This window comes from Rhinolophus sinicus, linkage group LG01, assembly GCF_036562045.2.
Source record: "Rhinolophus sinicus isolate RSC01 linkage group LG01, ASM3656204v1, whole genome shotgun sequence".
In the NCBI taxonomy this organism is placed as follows: domain Eukaryota; kingdom Metazoa; phylum Chordata; class Mammalia; order Chiroptera; family Rhinolophidae; genus Rhinolophus; species Rhinolophus sinicus.
The window spans coordinates 22790779-22810453 of record NC_133751.1 but is presented as its reverse complement, the minus strand read 5'-3'; the positions used below and the strand labels follow the sequence as shown (position 1 = coordinate 22810453).

The window sequence follows — 19675 nt, the reverse complement described above, 5'->3', positions numbered from 1 at the left end:
ATATAACATACACACACACAAGTGGAATTACACTTGTTGTACTTTGGTCTGCCTTTTATTTCCACTTGAAAGTATTTTGTTTATATTTTTCTATATAGGTAACTACCTCATTTCCTCTAAATGATTGAATGGTACTGTGGTTACAATGTGTCACTTACACAGGGAAAGATGGTGTGATCTTGTAAACATTGTGAAGAAATCATCAATGTGCTCAAAATCTTTGTCAATTTCACATTAAGAGAACATTAAGATGAGTAAAAGTAGAAAAGCATATATAATTTATTTTATGTTTCATGTATATATTCACTTACAAATTGCAGCGTTACTAACGATGTTGTTACATTTAATGTTTATTTTTGGCAAGATTTCATTGGCTGGTATTAAGTTTACATAAGTTAGGATTGTGTTTTATTACACATAATAGATTGTGACTTTAAACATTTCAGAGATTTTTTTTTTCTTTTTTCTTATCTGACAAGAAGCTACTCAGGGCCCAGTTATGGAAAAACCTATCACGAATGTGAACGAGGGAAGTAGGTGAAAGGAATCATCTTTCTCTAAGCTAAAAAGGACCTCTTCCTGTGCTCAGGAAAAGGTCAAAGCAGGATACTTCTGTGGGGCAAAATGAGGATATTCAATTTATAAGGGCATAGAAGGGAGAGCAGAATCTTCATCAGTTCATGTCAAGGCAGTGTTCTATGAGTTTTTATTTCTTTGTTTGTCTTGTTCCTTTCCAACATTACTTCTTAAGTATAAGAAAATAGGGCAACAGCAGCAGGGACTTCTGGAATGATAGCCCTCTACTTCTTCCCCTGTTGAGTCATACTGCTCAGACGTGGCTTGTAGCCTCTCTGTGTCTAGAATACAACTGTAGTGCTTGGTTCTCCCTTCACCTACTTTTGGAAGTTTCTTTCACCTCTCTTCATATTGGGTTCTGGCATCTCATATTATCCTCTCTTTGTTTTTTTTCTTTCATTTTGATGAAGATTATCTTTTATTTTTTTTCACTTCCTATGGTTGTGTGTGTATATATATAAATATATATATATACATATGTATATATATATATATATACATATATATATATATATGTATATATATATGTATATGTATATACATATATATATGTGTAATAGTGTAATAGTCTGCTGAAATCTTAAGTGTATATCTTGATAAGCTTTTATACATGTCCATACTTATATAACTACCACTCAGATTCAGATATAAAACATTTCCTGAACCCAGAAGATTCTCTCAGGTCCCTTCTTAGTTAATATTCTTCTCCCCGCAAAGATAAACACCATTCTGACTTTTATCACTATTGATGAGTTGTGCTTTTTTAAACTTCATACCAATAGAACCATATAGAGTATGTATATTTTTGTGACTGACTCCTTTGACTCAAAGTTTTGTCTGTGTTGTTGAACATAGCAGTGGTTAATTTCTTTTCATTGCTGTGTAATATAATAAAAAATAAACTTTGCTGTGTAATATAATAAAAATAAATAATAAAAAACCTTGATTAACCCAAAGGAAGGCAAAAGGAGTACTGAACATATAATTATATTTGAGAGCATCCCTTCTCTACACAATCATTTAGTGGCCAAGACCAACAGATGTTTTGCTATCTTTGATATACAATGTTTAAGAACACACTGGAGGTCATCTACATTTCAAACAGCTCAAAAGAGAAAGGAATATGGAAGAAAGTTATATGAGAAGGTTTCATGGACCTGCCAGGCCTAGAATTGACGCACATCAATTCCACTCATATCCCATCAACCATCACTTTGCATATACATTCATAGAGTAATGGGAAATACAGACTCTTCTTGGGCAGCCACTGACCAGGGACCAATGTATACTGAGGAAGCATATGACAATTTTTGTTGTATAGTGAACCATTACTTCTACATTGTATTTTTATTTTATTTTATTTTGCTAAGTCATATTTCTCAGAAAAAATTTAGAAGCTAGCATTTTGACAACTATGCGATTAGGGAAGAAAATAGTGTGGGACAAGGTTTCCAGGTGAGGGAATTACCATCTGTTCTCAGGAATTTTTTTCGCTTTCCCGTTCCCAAATCCTGAGATACAAAGATTTCTGTTCTCCACAATGAATCATTTCCACAAAGTGATGGCCAATAGTGACCGTCGCTTTGGACCGTGGTGGTCCAAAGTGACCATGTGGGTTCAAGGAGCCGATTTTCCCAATTCCCTGACAAAATTTTCTCAGGAGTCAGGAAGAGAAAAGCGAAAATAATTCCCGAGAGAAGACACAAAGAAATGGAAAGACATTCGGTGCTCATGGATTGGAAGAATCAACATTGTTAAAATGGCCATATTACCCAAAACAATATACAGATTTAATGCAATCCCCATCAAAATCCCAATCGCATTTTTAAAAGAAATAGAACAAAAAATCATCAGATTTGTTTGGAACCACAAAAGACCCCAAATAGCCAAAGCAATCCTAAGAAAAAAAGAACAATCTTAGAAGTATCACACTCCCTGACTTTAGCTTGTACTGCAGGACAACAATAATCAAAACAGCATGATATTGGCAGAAAAACAGACATGTAGACCAATGGAATAGAATTGAGAACACAAAAATAAAACCACATAAATATGGACAGATAATTTTTGACAAAGAAGCAAAAAACATACAATGGAGGAAAGAAAGCCTCTTCAATAAATGGTGCTGGCTGAATTGGAAAGCCACGTGCAAAAGAACGAAACTGGACTGCTATCTGTCACCATGAACCAAAATTAATTCAAAATGGATCAAAGATTTAAGCATAAGACCTGAAACAATAAACTGCATAGAAGAAAACATAGGTACTAACCTTATGGACCTTGGGTTCAAGGAGCATTTTATGAATTTGACTCCAAAGGCAAGGGAAGTAAAAGCTAAAATAAATGAATGGGACTATATCAAACTTAAAAGCTTCTGCACAGCAAAAGAAACTATCGACTAAATAAAGAGCCAACCAACTGAATGGGAGAAGATTTTTGCAAACAGTGCCTCCGATAAGGGGCTAATATCCAAAATATACAAGGAACTCATGAAACTCAACGACAAAAATCAAACGACCCAGTTGAAAAATGGGCAGACGATCTGAAGAGACATTTCTCCAAAGAGGACATACAAATGGCAAATAGACATATGAAAAAATGCTCAACATCACTAATCATCAGAGAAATGCAAATAAAAAACACAATGAGATATCACCTCACCCCAGTTAGAATGGCTATCGTCAACAAGACAAATAGTAACAAGTGTTGGAGAGGCTGTGGAGAAAAATGAACCCTCATACACTGTTGATGGGAATGCAGATTGGTGCAGCCACTATGGAAGGCAGTGTGGAGGTTCCTCAAAAAATTACGAATAGAATTACAATATGACTCAGCAATCCCTCTCCTGGATATCTACCAAAAAAAATCTGAAAACATTTATACATAAAGGCAAGTGTGCTCCAGTGTTCATTGCAGCTTTATTTACGGTGGCCAAGACATGGAAACAACCAAAATGTCCTTCAATAGATGAACGGATAAAGAAGTTGTGGTATATATACACAATGGAATACTATTCAGCGGTAAGAAAAGATGAAACAGGACCATTTTGTGACAACATGAATGGATCTTGAAATTATAATGCTAAGTGAAATATGTCAGACTGAAAAAGCAGAGAACCTGATATGTGTTATACAAACCAAAAAGAACAAGACAAACAAATGAGAAACAAAAACTCATTGACACAGACAATAGTTTAGTGGTTACCAGAGGGTAAGGGGGCTGGCGGGTGGTAGATGAGGGTAAGGGGGATCAAATATATGGTGATGGAAGGAGAACTGACTCTGGGTGGTGAACACACAATGGGATTTATAGATGATGTAATACAGAATTGTACACCTGAAATCTATGTAACTTTACTAACAATTGTCACCCCAATAAACTTTAATTGAAAAGAAAATCCTGAGAAATGGGTGGGAATTCTCACCTGGAAACCCTAGTATGGGAAGAGCACGAGTACCTAGAAAGTATACATTTACTTAAAGCTCCTCTTTAAAGTAGGGGAACCCCATTCTCAACTATGTCAAATCTGTCTTTACCTTCTTTACATAATCAGCCTTCAATCTTCCACTGTAGTGAGGGAGGGGAATTTGCCTACAAACATGCAGTAGGGGAAGAGATGTAGGGATTTAATTGCTTTATAAACAGAATCTAACTATTTTCTGAATTCTACCCCCTTGTATCTCTATTTCCCAAGTATCTATGCTTCTGATTCTTTAAGTGTTCGTGGAATTGCTTTTGTCTTTATCTACTGTGGGCTTAGGATCTAGCTTTCTTAAGTTTGGCAGGTCAGTCACCAAGTTTCCACCTTTCAAAATTTGTTCCACTTTTCAAAAAAAATCTTTGTTTTCACTTTTCAAAATGCTATTTTTTTTCCTTTGGTTCTCTCTGCTACCTCCATAAAGAAAGAAAAAAAGAATCCCTTTTCTGTAGTATTAGTAAGATTTTTGACATCACATCTGCCATTTTAATCAGAGTACATGGGTATAATATTTTTAAAATAATAAACAAATACATTTTTATCCCTGAAAATCATATTTGCCATGCTTTTTCTATAGCCATTCTACCATTAGGCCTCAGTGACAGAAAGAGTTGTGGGTGCCACGTCATGAAGGAAGAATATATGATGTAAAAGGAAATCTCTATCATACAAGAACAAAAGCTACTGATCCTTTTGACCTAGATGAGTGTTGGAAGAAGACAAATGGAAAAAGAAGAAAGTGATAGGATGTATGTATTTGCCCTCACTCTCCTTCCTCTGGGCTAAAGTCCCAAGGGAAGTGTTCTCAAAATACATCACTAAATAAATTTGGTGATATCATTGAGGGGATGGGGAGGAGATACTTCCCACAGCCACAGAGATTGACTGGACATGAATTGAGAAAACTGCAATCTTCTTGGAATGCTTGTATTCATATTCAGATTCCTGTCAGAACAACATGGAAGAGGTTAGCAATTGCTGACTGAGTCGTCATAAAAATGAAAGGCTGGAGGTAATTTACCAATTTATTATGACCACATAATTTATAGAGCATTAGTCATTTCCACATGACCTGGTGCTTTGATGCAGTGAGGCTGAGAGGGTTGATTTTCCAACAGAAGCTGAAAGCTAGAATGAAGAGGCTACACAGCATGAGGATGTTGTGACCAGGGAAAAGTAGTGAGATACATGGTCTTCAGCTTTGGATTCAATACAGTGCCCCAACAGGACCAGCAGGATTATCTACCCTACCTCAGTGAAAGCTACACAGGGGTCCGGAGACCAGACAAGGCACACTTTAAAGCAGAGACCATCAAGGAGAAAAGTTCCCTATTCCGCAAAATCACAAGACTTGAAGTCCATCTCTTTCCTATGATTCTGGAGAAAAGGGGATTAAACTTAAACCTTCATTTTTTTAAAAAAAATATAGCATTTATTGATTTCCTATTGCTACTGTAACAAATTAACACAAATTTAGTGGCTGAAAACAACACAAATATATTAGCTTACAGTTCTTGAGGTTGGAAGTCCAAAATTGGTATCACTAGGGTAAAATCAAGGTATGGGTTGAGTTGTGTTTCTTTCTGGAGATTCTTGGTGAGAACCCCTTACCTTTCCTTTTCCAGCTTCCCAAGGCTGCCTCTCTTCCTTGCTCATTGTCCCTTCCCTCTACTTTAAAAGTCAACAACATTGTGTCTCTCTGGCCATTCTTCTGTAGTCACATCTCTCTCTAACTTCTTTCAGTTACCCTCTTCCACTTTTAAGAGCCCTTGTGGTTACTTTGGACCCAGACAGATAATCTAGGAAAATCTTCCTATTTTAAGAGCAGCTGATTAGCGCGCTTAATTCCACCAGCAACTTGAACTTCTCACAAGTTTGGGGAATTAGGATGTGGACATTTTTCAAGGACCATTATTCTCTCTACCAGAGAGGGAATAACTTAGAAGATACTATTGAAATCATAAAGCAATAAGATAAATTAATTGGCAGATTTATATTCCCCTCCCCACCTGCAACAACCCAATGAGATAGGTATATGAAAAACCAGATCACTTTTAAAACAGAGAAGCCATGTTTCCTTTGCATATCTGTTGTGTAATGCAAATAAATGTTTTACCTCAGTGCAGATTATAAAATACAATCTGATAGCTTTTTTATTAATCACAGTTTTAGTCACCACTACTTAATATAATTCTGGATGTATCTCATTGCTCAAGTAGAACATTTCTTTCTTAGTCATTTTGGATGTTAAAAACAATTTTTTACTTAGATGAAAATCATTATCCAAAGACAGTGAGATAATTTTAAATGCGTGGTGACAACTTCTCAGATGAAAGGTTTTCATTTTTCTTCCCAACTTTTCTGCTATTCCTTGTATATAGAAGAACAAATAATAGTAACTATAGAGCATCATGTTAACAGTTGCAGAAACCTGTGGCCTTTTTTTTTTTTCCTAATGGAATATTTCTCTTCAGGTCTGCAGGGGATAAATCTCCTTGAAGTTTTCCTTTTCCATGGGATATTTAGATGTCATGATTTTCATGTGGTTTTTTTTTTTTCTTTTCCATGAAGTGCACCTTTAGTAAATAACCCATATAAAATAGCTGGGAACTTTACAAGAGAAATAAGTTTTAAATACTACTGAGGTGTTACGTGTGTTTTTTTCCACAGGGATGCACTGCTAACCTTCTTGAGGTCAATATAAACAAGATCAGTCATACGTGTGCTCTGGAAACCTATCCTTTGGAAACAGATTGGTAGACTGGATGACCCAAAAGTGGCATCTTTAAAATCCTATGTTACTTATATCCGTGATGATAATCATTATTAAATAGTTCAAGAAATGCTCATTTGGAATCTAAAACATAGACACTGAAATTTTAAGCAGTGAGTTTGTGAACACAAAAGCAGCCGGATATTTAGAGCTATTCTAATGATTAACTTGTTTTGTCACCTGTATGCTTGTCATTGTGTAGACAGATACAAAGTTTTTTCTTGATGTTCGTTGTACTCTGAATATTTTCCATACTTATTAACATGACTTAAGGGTTTTTTGTTTGTTTGTTTTTAGAATGAGTCACATGCATTAGGAGACTGACAAGTTGCTTATTAATTTATTATTTTTACATCTCTCTCCAAGTTGGCTCCACATATAGAATGCATTGTATTATTTATAAGGTTTACGTGACTGGCTGCTATTTCACATTCTTACAGCCAATTCGTGCTGATTATAAGTCTAAGGTTATGCTTTTGATCTTTATAAAGAAGTATGCTTACTTCCATCCTGGGAACACAGATGGCACTTATATTCTCCATACAGTTATCTTATAAATGCATGTCTTTGATCTTATAGGAGGAGACCATAAAGTCCTTATCTTTAGTAAAACTCAACCAATTAAGAATATTTTGACAGCAAATCAGAGCTGTATTTATAATAAAGGATGACAGCGAGATGGGTGGAAATACACTAACTAGTTACTAATTTTCTTTGGATGTCATGTCTAAAATTAATAGTTTCAATTTCTAAGATATAAGTTAAGCCTAAATTCTCCAATAAAATGATTCCAAATAAGACTTTGTTGCAAAATTATCTTGGCTTGAGTAGCATAGTAAAATCTCACAATTGCATTTTGTATGTGGGATGTAAGAAGAACAATAAAGCCCGATACTAAAATACTATAAAAATGCAATGTTGTTTTCAAATATATCTGATAACTCAAATTATGACAGAATGTTATAGGAAATTGGAAGGCTAACCTGCCTGGTTTGATGAATTGTAGTACTTAATGAAGGCCTCTTTTATTTTAAGTGTTTATTATTTACACATCCCTATTTGTTTCAGGATGTCGGATATGTACCATCTGCTCATCTTGTTAATACAATTAATATAACAATCAAAATACTTTGTTCAACAGTGAATTTCTAAGTACAGGTTATGTATTTGGAGTCTAAATGTATGTGATATGAGAGCTTTTCTTGTTTTGATTTTCACTTAGCAAAATGGACAACTAGCAATTAAATATTACCTCTGATTTTTTAAGCTTTTTTTGTGCAACATCAGATCAAAGGATTGAGATGACTAAGTCAAAAAGTTGCATATTCTTACCAGAAAATGGAGAGCTGTGATTGTGTATATGTGTATTACATATGTGTGTGTGTGTGTGTGTGTGTGTGTGTGTGAGAGAGAGAGAGAGAGAGAGAGAGAGAGAGAGAGAGAGAGAGAGAGAGGAGAGCTACATATCTTGAAATGATGACCAGTAAAATTGTCATGATTTATTCTAAGATTTAGAAAAATTCACCTTTAATAGGAAAACCACCAATAAGGTGAGACAAGTGGCTTAGGTTTTTCTGCGATCACCTAGACAAGAAGCATCTTACATTATATATCAAGTAACTAAATTACATTTTTGATTTTAGGTGTTTTGATTTCAATGTATCTAGCAGTTCAGGAATATAAATGTGGTTAGTGTTTGAGGTTTTTTTTATTATTGAGACTTGTGATCTCTTACTGATCTATTTAGGAATTTGCCTTGCCCTTTCCTACTACCAAAACTTGATTTTGCGAAAGTATAAGTAGAAGAGCTGTGCTTTTTTAAAAAGCTTATAGAATGCAAGAATCAACTTGAATAGATTTTATGACACACATCTTGCAAATATTAAAGAGAGGACTGAAGAATATTAAGTGAAAAAAATAACACTGGGGTTCTTTCTCTCTAGTATGGGTGAAATATGTGTTATATACATGTATGTATATGATATAAAAGAGTTACTATTTCTCCTAATGTGCCAATGGTAATGATGAATTCCATTCCTGATTAGAGAATCATGAGCTAAAAATCAAACGATTTCAGTAAATACAAGTAAACATTGATGAAATTCTACCTTAGGAAATCATCAGTACTTAAAGCTTAGGATTCTGATTTGGAAAAAGAAATGTGTAGATTATAAAACAATGAGAAAATTCAGAGCTGCTGAGCACATACCATTTTGATGGTATTCTAGGTAGCCATAAAACAAAATACAATTTTATTTACCTCTAAAGAGAGAGTCAGAAATCACTATTTCAAAATGCTTATTTCTTTACAGGGTGGCTCAAAGGCTGTGAATAATGCAAATTGGTTTTACTTTCTAAGTTCTTTATACTTACACATTTTTGGTAGGTTGTCTGCCCAGAGCCTTTATTATACAATGAGGTAAACCTCAAATGGAATCTCAAGCACCTTCTCATCCTGGTTATCATATGCTGCCATTCTCCCCCTAGAAATTAATACACTCTGTACGCCGGATCCTGCCTTTTCATCTCCTGCTGCAGAATCAGCAGTCATAACAGCTTTTCTGTTCATGAATATGTAAATACAACATGCATAAAATAAAATGAAAAAATTAGCAGGCGGTTCCCACTGCAGACTGTACCCAACTCTGTTTAACTAATACACAAAAAGCAAAGATTTAATTTTTCAAGCATTTTGAGTCAGTGTTGCAAGGAATACTATAATTATATAACATGGAAACACATAAATGAGATATATGCAGGTGCTCGTGATTGTTGGACTCGATAAATTGGCATCTATGTACGGCTATGGTGATGTATGCAGATTCACTTATTACTTACCTCTGATGGCTAGTGATAAGGGAAAAATGCCTTAGGTCCTCAATTACCTTTTATTTGCTGACTAGATTTCATTCCCATACTGCCCCCCACTACATGACTAAAACATATTTAAATTACATATAAACACACACATGCCCGCGCGCCTGCGCACACACACACAGACACATACACACATATATACATATACACACATTTTTTTATTTTGATGGGGGGAAATGATGACTATATCCACTGAAGTATTCTGGAAGAATCATTAAGCTCTGGGAAGGAAATAATATTGGGGAATTTTATTATTGAAATAAGCAGGCATGTTCATGCATATTTTTAGGGCATGCGTGCCGATGCGCCACTCTGTGCAAACAGTGCTATTGCAGCTCATGTGCGGTAATTAGGTTGATGTAATTATGGTGAAATAAAGGCAGCCTCACTGATAGTTTCACAGTGCATATTAAAGACATATGTGCCTTCCAGTGTACAATAAATGAACCTGAACTGCTGTCAGGGGCTAGGAGGACAGTGTGGCCAATGCACCTATTGTGTCCCTGCAGCAGAAAGGAGCCCGCCGATTGGCCACTGTCTGCAGCACATAGCACTGGCTGGTTATAAAGGACTTGTCTAGGGGAGAGCCTGTAGGTACTCCATTGTCTGGTAAAGTTCATATGACTGCATTCTTTTTTTGCAAGGGGGGTGTGGTGGGAGAGTGGGGAAGGAGGGGGTGTCAGCTCAACTGTAAAAGCTGCACAGATTTTTTTTTCTTTCTCTCTCTCTGCCTCTCCATAGATAGTTTCTGTTTCATGCCCTGTCTCATTTTGCATAGCTAAAAAGAATGCTAATTAAGATCCCTTGTCTTAACCTGAAAATAATGTCTCGGGTATAATTAGAAATCTGGTGAGAGTTTAAAATTCTGGTAGGGGACCAAAAACATCAGTTACGGTGCTTAGGAGGGACATGAAGAATTATTTTTCTGTAATCAAGGTAAACACGGGAGAGGGGGGTCCCCCCTATCTTTTTAAACCAATTTTAACCAGTGTCGTTCTACTGCAGATAAGAGCAATAGTATTTCAAAAACTATTTTAGCCGTCAAATTGAAAAGACACAAATCAGTAGCAATAGAAGCCTTCTTAATCCTCCTTAGGATGCAATTCAGATGAAAGAACTGCTTTTTTTTTTTTTATATTTTTCTTTTTGTATGTGTGTGTTATAGATGGATCTGAGAATGCTGTCTGGGCTTGGTGCCAAGCGCTGGTATTTCACAGCAGCGACCGCCTCACAGACGAGCTGTGGGAAGCAGGAGGGAGACTCTCTCTTAGGGTGCCACTACTATGGAGACACAGCTGGGCTGAACAAGATTTGCTTCAAACAACAACAAGAGAGACAGAAAGTATCTGGTTCAACCGCTGCCCAAGCAGGCAGGCACCAGAAGAGCTAGCAGCCAATCCGGCCATGCTCGAAGCCAGCTCTGCAGCTCAGCCAATCAGTGACATCACTGGTGAGAAACTCATTTACATCATGCAGTAATGAACTTTGTTTAACATAGCTTCCCCCCTTTCCTGTTACCCACCCCCTCCATATTAGGTCCTTCCATTAATTATTCTGCTGGCATAATTTAAACCGCTATGCAAATATGTGGCTACATTCTCTCGGTAGCTTTTACCTTCCCCCCCACCCTTAGTATCTGCTGTCACTGAAAGTGATTCTGGGTATTTGTTTTGACCTTGCAAAATTATTTTCTCTTTCTTAGAAAAAAAAAAAAAAATTAAACCTTTGTTTATTTTATCTGACTCCACTGCCCTTTTATGAATAGCATGCTTTCTGCAAGTCGGATTCAGAATTAATTGTACAAGGTAACAGAGAATAAGGGAGTGCATTGCCATGGAACTTGCAATTTTTTTCAAGTGATCTGCATCTTAGAGCTTTCTTTAATGTTTGCAGATTTTATGCTATAATGGCCATTTTTCATACAGTGTTTTATCCCAAAACCGCTTATGTACATCTGTCACATGGAGGAAAAGTTCACTCTTATTATATTTTATTCTTCACTGCTCTCAGCCAACATGTCATTTTATTAATGAATAGAACTGAGGTCATTTCTGAACAAATCTCTCTCTTGCCATCTCAGCACAATGCTCCTGATTTGCATCCATTTACTAGAAAAATTGAATACAAGAACCAGCTTGAAAAGAATTTAAGAGACCATCGTACATATTATTTCAGAATATATTGCAGCATTTGTTTTTCAGAATTCGTAATATTTAACATCTGCCTTAGTGTTTCTATAAAAATGCCTGATCTCCATTCCCAGCGTAATACCTTTAGCAAATTTATTGCTTTGTTATGTAACCAAAACAGACCAAATGAAATAATAATATTCACAAATGAATTCATTTATCAGCAGAAAACCTTTGGAAACACAATTTTGTCCTATACATTTGTATTTAGTTTGTCAGAGATAAATTCATTTGTTCTTTAGTAACTTGAAAAGGCTGGAATATGTGACATGTGAAGATTTTCAGGTTGCTTTAGAGAATCTCAAAGAGCGGAAACTGGGTCATACTTAAATGCGATTTCTCTTAAGCCATACCATCATTGCATATTGGCATTAAAGGGATAGAGTATTCTAGCAGAGCAGGTAAAGTTTTATTGCTTTTTAAGAAAGAATATTTGAATATAATTATTCAAAGACATGGAAACTTAAAAACATCGACAAGGGTTTCATAACGGTGCACGATTCCTTTGAGAAGCTTAAAGAGTACAATGATAGGCATAGACATTTTAAAAAGCATCTGAAGGATTTAGATGCTAAAACCATGGCCCTTTTAATTCATGAGGCATTCCATCATCCCATCATCAGTATTCAGGGGGCGACTGTCCTGAATCAGTCATGAGCTCCCCTGCTGGAGATTCTGTAATTTGAATCATGTGTAATAATATATTATCCTACTGGGGGCCTTCTTTCAGTAGGAGAATGGTTTATACATTCTGCTATAAGAGAACTTTTGGCTCCTCGCCGACTCACAGCCATTACTCACATAGGCAATCATGATCGTCTTCCTTAAGGAATAACATCTGTACGACCTCCTGAGCCAAAAATCCGCAGCCTCCCCCACATTCTGAGTTACGATTTCTTGGAATTGGGAACACTTGACAAAACTGAAGTAGAAAAATGGAAGGTTTACAGGAATGGATCACAGCTTTATTGAGCATGCCATGTGGCAAAAGCACAAGCTCCCATTCCTTTGAAATAATGAAGAAAGGTGAGGAAAGAGCTGCCCAAAATAGACCTCGGTGTATTTGTTTGATTTTTAGATACAAGTTAAAATGTAATATGTTTTATGAAGTCATGGCTACCTACCTCTGTATTTTTCTGTGGACGTCCTCGCAGGGTTCTGCAGAGGGTGTGGCAACATGGAGGGATAAATGAAGGGCAGCAATAGTTGTGAAAGCAGAGAAGCCTTGTCTCACCTCAGAAAGGAAGCCATGTGTGATGGCAGGAACCATTTGACCCAAGAGTTAAAAGCTCAAGGAATAGTTCTGATTCTTTCTTATTCTGTCCTTGATCAAATCATGTAATTGCTGTTTTTTCTTGACTGTGAAAATTAAATACACTGCCAGGACAAGAGATATTCTCTATGGAATACCTCCCCTTCCTTTTCTTAACATCCAATCCCCCACCCCACCCCACCCCCCTTTTTTTTGGCTTTAAGGAACAACTTCAGTGTTCCCTCTTCTATGCAATCTTTTCAAACCAGTGTGATTAGAATCGCTCACTTCTCCATCATTCTCTCTGTGCTTCCAGGATTGCATGTGTGGCAATAATACTGTAAGGCCAACATTGTTGTAGGGCCACATAGGTGCATGTCTTTGCCACTAGACTGAAAGCCCCCTGGGGACAGGGGCAAGGTTGAATTCACCTTCCTCTTCCAGTTCTAAATCTAAGAATAATAGATTATGCACCTAGTTTTTAAATCAGTGTTCTAATCAGTGAGTTAAAAGTACATTGTAAATTGTAGAGAGGGTTTTAAAATTTCAGGAATTACTATTGTTAACTATTACCACTGTGTACCAGTTGTCAGTTTTATCTATCTCATGCCTTTCATTTCACTGGCCCTTCATTACAAAACTCAGAATAAATGGTTGCCTCATTATTTTTCCTAAATAAGCAGTTATAGGAAATTATAAACCATTTTATTTATCAAATATGGAACTAAGACAACTTAGTTTGGTGTTTTAAAACTTAAAAATAAATGAAATTGATATGGATTAATTGTAAAGCCACCAGGATAAGCAAATTACAGTATCAAGCTCTAGTGTTAATGATATGAAAGAACTAATTACTTGGAAGAGGTAACCAATGTTGGATCTTGAAATGCACTGCAAACCATAATAAATCAGGAAATATGGAATTCTGAGTCTTATTCTTAGTGTTATAATTGTGATATGTATTTTTAATTTGTAAACTAGTACAATAATCTTTTAAGAGAGTACTTCTAGATGTTTTTATATGATCTGATAACATAATGCCAAAATCTGTTTGATTTATGCTACTCATCTGTTTAAGTTTATACTATTTAAGTTTATACTACAGCTAACTGGAGATTCATTTCTTTTCAAACAACGATATTCTGTTAATGTGTCTGTGAGTTTTTTTAGATGTTAAACATTCTACTTCTAACCATTTTCTCACTACACGTTATGAGAAGAAAATGAAATAACTAGAAAATGTATACATCTTTACTATTTATACCTGGGAAAATAAAAATTTTAGCTCTGGAAATCAGCTGAAGTCCATGTTTTGTAAGAGTCTCAGAGAGAGGAAAAGTTTCTTGCCCATGAATGCATTCTGTTAAGTTTCCAGGACAACTGAGATTGGATCCAAAATTCAGAAAGATTGGTTCAATATTTTTTCCACTCTAGCCACCAAATAATCCTTACTTTTAAAATCAGCCAGATAGAAGTATTTTATAGTACTAGCATACTAATTTTATAGTACTAACATACGTTACATTCACTTATGTGATCCAACACTGTGTGTATGTAAGGTTCCTATTTTATAAGTGAAAACAAGGAGACTGGAGCTTATTGAAGTGTATTTCCCCCACTATCCTACAGTAATGTAATCAGCTACTACTAAATAATTATTTATATTAGTATTGTGTAAATAATTTTGGTCTTGATTAAGAAAAATGGAAACCTGATATCTGAGTTTACTTTCCAGTGGCTTTGAATTCTATTAACACAAACATTATATCTTAAATTGCGGGATTGGTTAAATAGGTTTGGGTGGGGATAATTTGAACTGTATTTAATCAAAGACTTGTGCTGTTAGTACTGACCTTTTCTTTTTTCTTCTGAAGTCTTCAGTTATCTCAGTAACGATATTTTCCTTCTAGCGTAGTAATTAAAAGTAGAATTCTGAACCTTGGAAATACAGGGAAATGATCTGTACCCACTTAGGAAACAAATGTTTCTCAAAGACAGTAAAAATAGTAGAAGTAAAATAGTAAAAATATTATGAAGTTGTTTTGTTTTTTTTTCAAATAGTAGAATAATAGTTTCTTCTGTTCAGAAAAATGGTATTTAAGAGTTCGAAGAGTGACTGAGTAAATATGGAACATCTTAAATAAAGAAAATGTCCCTTTATATCATGGTTTGAGACATGGTAATTGAAAGCCATTCGCATCTATATAAAATTATTGTCTTTTTAAAACTTATTAAAGTAGTGATAAATGAGATAAAAGTAATGAAGCATTCTCCTTTACGCTGACATGTTTTAATATCATAATGATATGGTTTTTATTACAAAATTAACTTCCAAATTAGGAAAGTGTGGGTAAATATTGGGACCTATTCTTATATAATAAAACTATGAAGCTTTGGGGTTAAGAATCATTTATTTGTAAGGCGTCAAAGGAATAGATGAAAGTGACTTAAAGTTTGCATATTCCAGCATTTTTTTTTTACTTAACCCTTAAAATATGCTCAATATTAAATGAATTTAGTAGCTGAATGAGTATTTTCATGATATTGATGATACCGTGTTATTGTTAGTGAAAAATGACATTGGTCTATCACTGATTGTTAACACAATGGAGGAACAAAAGCATATGGATTGATTGCTAATATTCACTGGGGATAAGTTATATGCCATGGTATACTATGCACTATGCGGGCACTATTTCATTTAATTCCCAAGTCAGTGCTTTGGTATTATTATCTTCAATCTACAGGTGAGAAAACTGAGTTTCAGATAGGCTAACAAAAGTCATATGCCTAAAAAGCCCCAAAACTGGGATTCAAACCAAGGATTCTGAATTGACAGCCCGTATTCTGAATCACTGCACCAAATTGAATAATCAGTACATGTGAATTTGCTATTTAGCTGTAAGAATAGAATGTTATTTTTGCATATATTACACCCATAAATAGTTTATCTGGTGCATTTTTTTAGATGTGTACATATATTTTTTTACCTTAGTGTTTTACAAATCAATTTGAAAGCTATTCACCTGGCTATAACATTGAAATTGATATTTTCTTATAGTTTTGTATTTATTAACAATTCAAATCACTTAAGGCAATGCATATGAAGGCATTTTAAAACAGTAACATACCAGATGAATATAAGATCATGATGTTATTAACCCTTTCATTGCGTTAATTGATTTCAAGTTTTTTTTTCAAAATGTGTCAAAAATCCACAAAAAATAAAAGTTGCTATTTTGACTATTTTATGCAGTAGAGGGAAAAGTTTTTTTGAGCTCATGGGGTAAACTCGAATGCTACAGTCAGCAGATGTAAATGTTCATTCGGATATATCCGAACGTCGCAGCAAAGTAGTTAAAATGCCTTTGTAAGTCTGAATTACTAAAAATGATTATTAGACTAAATCCTTCCATTTCCTCTTTCCTCTAGATATATTACTTATTAAACGTGTCATCTATTTTATGAGAAAATTAATGCTTATTGATTTGGCAATTGCAGAGTATCATTTAACAGTCTCGTTAGATCCTGATTGGACAGACATTTAAGGTACTTCAGCTTTCTCAGTCCTGGTTACACATCTTTTCTTTATAACCCACTGTAATCCATGAGATGTTAAAAGAGAAGAATCTTGCAGCTGCTTACTATGCACTAATATATCCTATGCTTAATGATAGATTTTACAGCTTTTATCTAGTAGTCAAGACAAAGGGACAGAGTCAAATTTTTTAATATTATGGAGTTAGTTTAATTTTTCTAAAGCAGAGGAGAAAACAAAAGTGTGGAGAATCGATGTCCAATTTCTTCCTCAATTTTCTCACTGTTTCTTTCTCAAAAATGTCATGTACTTACCGTATGCCTTAAATGGTGATAACAAACCTAGCCTCTTGAACGCTACTTCAATATTGCTATTGATGTTTATTATGGAAATACTACGTATCAATATATATTAGTATGTAATCAAAGTTTTGAGTTTTGTTCCGTAATTTATAGTCCCATCTCCTCAAAAATACTAGAAAAGTAATAATTTTGAGCCCTGTTAGAAAAGTAATAGTTTTGAGCCCTGTGATTCTCGTTTGAGGTTATTCCACTTTGTGCTTCTTCCATAGTCCTGACACGTAGAACTCAAGATAATGTTCCTTAGAAACGCAGTGAATGCAGGTGGGTGCAGGACTATCTTGCTCTGAAGACACTGGACCCATTGATGTGGTCAGAAGGCTCATTAGCAGTTCTCAGGGTCATATTGTGTTCTGGCCTGAGCCCTCCATTATCCTCCTTTACAGTTACAACTTGATAATTATTTTTATTTTCCTTTCAAAATGGCTTTATTTTCAAGATACTCACAATTTCCTATTTGTGGGCAAGAATGAAGGTCAACGTAGCAATTTTTGCCATTGCTTCCCGAATCTGGCGAGAAAGGACATCACTAGTAAAGTATTTAAGGTGGTTATTTTCAAAATGTTTACTTTTACACAATAAAAACCAGAGCTGATAACAAGGAAAGCTATATCTGTTATCATTGAACTCTATACAGCAGTATACAAATGGTTAGGAGCCCAGGAATCTCTGGCCAAATGCCTAGTTCTGAATCTCGTCTCCATTACTTACTGGATATATAACCTTGGATAAGTTTTGTAACTTTTCTGTGCCTCGGTTTTCTCATCTGTATAATAGTACCTATTTTATGAGAGGGTGAGAATTCTGTGTATTTTTGCAAAGGATGGTAGTATAAAGATAGATACATTCATGGTCTCTTTTTCAAAGAGCAGAATGTAGTAATGTAGTGGGGGGGGAGAGAGAGAGAGAGAGAGAGAGAGAGAGAGAGAGAGAGAGAGATGAAATAAATATTAATGTGGTGTCCTTCAGTACTATAACAGAAATGTATAAATACTTTTGTTTATTGATTCTACTCCCCTCTTCAATAATTTATTTGTTTTATTTGAACAAGGTATCAAAGTATTGTTATAATATAATTATCAATGTTATCAAATATTGATTTCATTTATTTTTTTAAAAAGACTGTATAATCTTTTAAAGATATCAGTATAATTTTATAATTATAGGCAACTAATAAGATTTAATTCATTGATCCTACTAGTTGGATATGTCAGAAAAAAACAATGTCCTGAGATAGATTAAAAAATGCCTGAAACTGCTTATTTTGATATTTTCAGCTCTGTAGTAGAGCTAATATTTCACACCATGATACCCTAGAATGACCCAATCAGTGGCATTCTGTACAGAAGCTTAACCCACAAGGCAAGTGTCTAATGCTCATGAATCAGATAATTGATACATACAGGACTTTCCTATAGCAATCTTATGTTCATTAAGAAAAAAAAGATTCTTATCAGATAACCTGGGTTAGAACCCTGTGTAACTTCAAGTCTCAATTTTCTTACAAAATAGGGATAATGATAATATCAATAAGAACAATATGATTTCAATAAAATGCCAGCCTCTGAGACAACCCCTAGTGTTATGTGTTCTATGGAATAAAGAATAAGATTGCTTTTATTTACATTTTGAATCAAAACCACCATTAATTTGATTGATTTGAGAGGATTATGAATGTGGTAATTAAATCAGATTGTTATCCTGGGAATGACTGAGCCTAAAGATAGTCACATTTCAAAATCTCTCTCTCTCTCTCTCTCTCTCTCTCTCTCTCTCTCTCTCCCTCCCACCCTACTCTTTCCCTCCCTCCCTGAAGACCTACCATACTGGGATAGAGAACAGAATCAGAAAGAGTTTTCTGATTCAAAGAGATTGAGGCAAAGGGAAGTTCAAAGACATACAGATTTTTAGGTGCAACTGTCAGAAGTATTATTAGCATGAAGAAATAATATGCCATATACAGCTTCATCTTTGAATGCCTATGTGCCAATTTTATGATGTTTCCTAATTTCATCTCATTTATTAACGTTTGTTACTACTTACTTCAAACTCTATTCATTTAAAATTTTTTTTTGTGGTGTCATAATGAGGATGGTGATTTAGTGGATTTTGTCATGGCATCTTATAAGTTAAGATATTGGTTAAACTAGGTATATAAGAAAAGAAAAAAGTTACACAGTCTGCTTTGGTATTTTATAATAATGTCTGTTACTGAACCCTTCTCCCCCTTTTAAACAGCAATTAGCTAACTTCCTATTAAATATCATGAAAAATAGTTTTGGATATCAGTGTAGTTTGCACAGTAGAATCTATTTAGCTTTTCAGTTCTTAGAAGTTATTCATTTTGCAATGGAGTTCATCTTTGGCATTACCTTCCTAGCCCTGATGATCTCAGATTTTTTAAAAATTTTATTAAATGTAATTATTTTTTACCTTTGTTATTTTATCATCGATTTTTCTAGAATTGACCGGCTGGGTTTTTACCAATGTAGAAACATATCCTTTCACTAGGCATAGATTTTAGCATGAAATCTGTTATAGAGACCATACACCCTGTTTTTTCAGGGTCACTTCTAGTTCATGACCAATATACCAGGGTAATTACTGCCCTCTTTCATTTTCTGTAGTGACCC

General features: G+C 34.9%; 1 long non-coding RNA gene across 2 annotated transcripts in view; it reads left to right on the top strand.

The window, feature by feature from the left end:
- The window catches only part of LOC109447544 (uncharacterized), a 659535-nt gene that overhangs the window by 47081 nt on the left and 592779 nt on the right, over positions 1-19675 (top strand). For both annotated transcript variants that reach the window (XR_012494217.1, XR_012494213.1), the window contains exon 2: positions 10870-11154. This is a non-coding gene — a long non-coding RNA (uncharacterized LOC109447544). The remainder of the gene's footprint in view (positions 1-10869; positions 11155-19675) is intronic.